This window comes from Falco peregrinus, chromosome 1, assembly GCF_023634155.1.
Source record: "Falco peregrinus isolate bFalPer1 chromosome 1, bFalPer1.pri, whole genome shotgun sequence".
In the NCBI taxonomy this organism is placed as follows: Eukaryota; Metazoa; Chordata; class Aves; order Falconiformes; family Falconidae; genus Falco; species Falco peregrinus.
Window position 1 is genome coordinate 125,113,254 of NC_073721.1, and position 4,881 is coordinate 125,118,134.

The following is a 4,881-nucleotide window of genomic DNA, read 5'->3' on the forward strand; positions in this document are numbered from 1 at the left end:
AGCCGGCTAGAGCTGATATCAGGCAAGACGGAGGGGATGCTAGTAGACAGAGAAAAGCGTGATGGAAAATTTACCTCTTCTCTAGCATCCTCTACCGTCCAGAGCATCTGCCCTCGTACTGTCAAATCGACTGCACTGCTGCTGTTCTTTAGGGTGGCTCAGTGCCACTGGATGCTCAGAGAGGTATCAGACCGGGAACGAGTTGCACCCCATGGCCGTCATTTTCCTCCTGAAAGATGTACCACAAGTTACAAATGTATAATGGTAAAAATCGTTAGACCAAAATGCTTATGACAGGTGATCTGAACGGCTGCATTAACTTTGCTCTTAGCCAGCAATCTTATGCTTGCACAGTCTTTTCAAGATGAAATGCTCTATTTGTGTTATGTACTGATTATTTTCTAATTAGAATAATAATGCTGGCTGAGTTTTTCCTTTATCATCTCAGTATGTAAAAAACATAAGACCAACTCCCTTTTTGATAATGTACCAAAATAGCTAATAGAACTTTTTTGTCATTGTAGCCACACAATGAATAGCCACATTGCACAATATTTTATGTACATATAAGGCTGCCAAACCCCTTTGTCTGCACTGTGAGTTTCCTGGTAACATGCCAGTACATGACCGCAGGTGATGGCAGAGTTTCAAAATGGATAAAGAGTTTGAGCCAGAATTGGTACAGTTTCCATAAGGGACTCCCTGCAATCTTCCAGCCTCCCAAAAAACTTCTCCACTCCCACCACAGCTTTCATGCCTTCAGATTCCCAACCTTCCCCTTGCTGCCTTGCCCTGGTTTGCAGCCTTCCCAAGGTCCTGCACCAGCCACCTAAATCAGGAGAATGGGGCAGTGGACAGAATACATGATGCGTGCTGGAGTGACTGCTGGCTTCCCCACCTCTTTTTTGCAAACCCAGCTCCCTGCTCTCTCACTAGCTCCAGATGACTATTTTTCTTTGTTAGCTATGGTTAAGGCAACCTGACCAGGATCTGCAGCAGTATTGGTGCCTGAGGCAAATTCATCCCCATCTTTTCCGACCTGTTTCTAATTATTTTTACAAACATCCTAATAATGAATATCAATAATAAATTAGCAATCATGTTTATTTATTATTTTCATTATTTAATAAAATTTAACAGATCAAATTTGAACTAGATTTCTTGAATAAATAAAGATAATTAGGTTTTGTTGTTTGTATAAGAATATTAAAAACACCAGTTGCTCTATACTGACAGCATTGTTTATGACTTAGTTTTGTCACCAGTTTCCAGCTGGAGAACTATTTAGCCTCCCTGACTTTTCTTGTGAAAAGGTAAGATGCTGTCTGAAATGCGCAGACAAAACCAGTCTGCTTAAAATAAATTAGACCACCTTGCTGCCACACTTTTTTTCCCTCATGTTTTATTTTTTGTCTTTTCAGAGTTCTCCTTAAAACTTTCCAAAGAAATGTCCTATCAAACTATGACTGCCTTGGACACCAAAAAAAACCCAAGATATTACACTGTTGTAGACTGTTTACAGATGTTTGAGACAAAGCATTCAGCCCTGCTCTTCTTTCTCATGTAAAATCTCATCCAGCTCAGTAACTTCCTTTGGAAAGTATAGTTCTGGTTTTCTGTGCAATATACTTGTCTACTTGAAGGGTAGTAGATGTTAGTAAATGTCAATGAATCTGGCTATGGATGTGTTTTACATTTGAGGGTGACTACTATAATGCTCATTTATTATTGGTGTCTACTTAAATGCAACCTTCCCCTAAACAGACATTCAGTATAAGCAGCATTAGATTGCAGCACACTGATTCTGGTTCAGTAATTCTGGTTTTAAAATGCACAGTTTACAAATAAAGATATAAAAAAATGGTTTTTTTCTTATTATTGTTGACTCAATGAGTCTAGCCTAGAGTTATAACTCTGTAAACTCAAGCTGAAACTTCAAGAATGAGTTGTTGAAATTCTGAAGGACAAAATAACTCTCAGTTATGGGTGCACAGCTTCAGTTTGGTGAAATGATATCTTTGGTTATACCCATGCAACATGAGCACCAACATGAAAATGAGAAAAGAATTTAAAAAAAAAAAAAAAGGCAAGAGTGCATTCCAAGAGCGACTTTGCAACAGAAAACTGCTTAATAATTCTGCTGATAAAGTGTGAGCCAGAGAAGAATTCATTTCCCTCTCCCACAGCTCAGCTGGGGCAACAGCAGTTTAAAGAAGCGCGGCTCTTTCATACAGGTAAGCAGGTATATCCTTCAGTACAGACAGACAATAGAAGTTTGAAAACACTGAAGTCACTGGGAGCTTTGCCATTGACTTTATGGGGAGACAGAATTTTACCCTAGGAGAAGATCTGCCGAGTAAGAAATGGCCATTTGCACATGCTTTCTCTTCAAAGTCAAATCACCTTTCAAGAGCATTTTTACTGCTTTTGTTTGCCTGCTTCTTCACGTCCAATTCAAAACTAGTTCCTATCCACACTTTCATTTTCCATATATTCTTTTTTCTTAAAGGGAGAATCTGGCCTCAGAAAATAACAGCATACTTAATCATGTTATTGTTTGCAAAAGCATCAGTTTTTAACACTGAAAAATTATTACACATTTCATATTAAAGCTCAAGAAATTAAATATGCATAATTTGTGTCTGAACGAACAAATTATTATTGAAAATAATGCTTGAAAAAGAAAAACAAAGCTTTTCAGACACAACATGAATTTTAACTTGTTTTTTATAAAACCAATCAGGGTTTTAGTTTATGCATCATTCTGTTCCCTGCAATAATATGCTGTCTGTGCAATCAGTGATGATAAATGGTACATAATTGTAAACTTGATATTGGTTTTCAATATTGAATTCATCATTCTGTCCTTTTAACACATATTAAATACTTTAAAGGATTTATATATTTGTTTGATTTATCTGCGATTTTTTTCCAATATGTAAAATTTATTAGTTTTCTGGTTTTTGAGAAACTAAGAGTAGACAACATCATTAATAATACTGAATAAGTGTTGGCCTCATTTATGCATGACTCCCTTCTACCAATACAAAGTGTCCAAATCAAATACAAACATCTTAGTTGTAGGCAGCGTAGAAAATAGTCTTAACTAGAGCCAGTTCTGCATATGTTTTGTTTGACTTCCCTGATCTATCCAAATAACGATTTCAAGAATTTACTCTCATTTAGAAAGGCAACTCCTGCATTCACAGGACTCGCATTTCACTTTATTCTAAGTCAGAGTTGTTGACTAAGCTACCAGGTTTGCACAAGTCCAATACCTCAATCCAAAGGGTGAAAAAGCTTTGATACCCTTCAAGAGTTTGGGTCTACTCCAGAGACAACATTAATTTACCTTTTTCCATAACATGGACCCATTCTCTCAAACACAGAGGTTCACTCAAATTGTCCCAGTACTCTTAATGAACAGACAACAACAACAACAAAATAAAAGAAAACATTAATCCTGCATAACACCACCAAAAGTATACAGAAGCTATTCACGTAATTCAAATAGACACTAAGCATATAGCGCCTGATTCAATCACATCAATTGGTTTTTCCATTAACACAGCTTTTAAGTCTGTTCCCCATACACAATATAAAGGGCACTCAAAATGAGTTAAGAACTGGCCAGTGACTAAGGGATTTGTGTAAATCTTATCCTACGTGAGGTCAAATTCTGCTATTAATCATGTGCGTATGACCAGCATTCTTAGTAACTACTGTTTTTCTTAATCAAGGCTTCTGCACTGGACCAGGGCATGAAATTATTTTTTGTTTAGCATGATGTAAATTTAAAAATTGGTAAGGTTGAACAAAATAATTATGCACTGATGAAAATGGAAGAAAAAGCACTAATTCAAGTGAACGGTAGCTGATTATTTCAAGGAGAAATTTGATCTACTAACAAAAATAGCAAAAGGAAGTCAGTTGTACACACAGTTACTACTCCTTTTATTATAAAGGAAACTGGATAAAAGATCAAATTTTCACAGAATTTACGAGTGGAATTCCCTGCTGCAGGATAGCTGTGACAGCTTTGCTGTATAAAAAGATCAGCTATTTTGATGAATCAGAGTAGCCTGAGCAGTTAAAATGGCTTGGGTATATTACAGTCTTGCAGCATAAATGGTTTGCTGTCCAGAGCATAGAAAAGGAGTTACAGTGTGTAATTCTGTATGAAACACATCAGTATACTCAAGTACATGCTGGCAACAAGAATGACATTCTGCCTTTATTTGAAGCACATGAGACTGGTAAGCGTGGAGAAGGATATCAAAATAGATTGACAATCACTCTAGAACACCTGAATTCTTATTAAGTTTAATGAGTTACGCTTATGAACTGAGAAGCAAAGAGGTTCCTCACAATGAAAAAGAAATATGAAAAGCAGCATATATAATGCGTAATTAATAGCAATGTCATATAGGTCAACAGCAACCATTGTCTTTCTAGTGAAAATTCCAATGTGAATAGCCTCCAAGACGACAATTTTTTCTATCAAGAAAACACATACTGCAACTGAAGCAAGAAACCGATTGCTTCCAACCACATCTTCACCTTCTGTTTTTGAGAGTTAAAGGATAATTTATCGGTCAGCCTCCTGCGTGTCTACAGGACATTCCTCGTAGTACTGGCTGAGGTAGAATCAAGGGCATGAGAGGAATTTAACCAATTCCCAACTTTATACCACCAAACAGGCATCTACAGGCTGAATGTTATCAGCTGTATTTGTAATTGAGTTAAAAGCTGCATACACTATTACCAGTCTCTTGAGTTTGTCCCATCATTCAGAGCACCATTGTTTAAAGACTATACATCTACATTTCCTGAAATGGAGGTGGATCAATTTGGAAACCTGCTGGCACTGACATAAAGTAG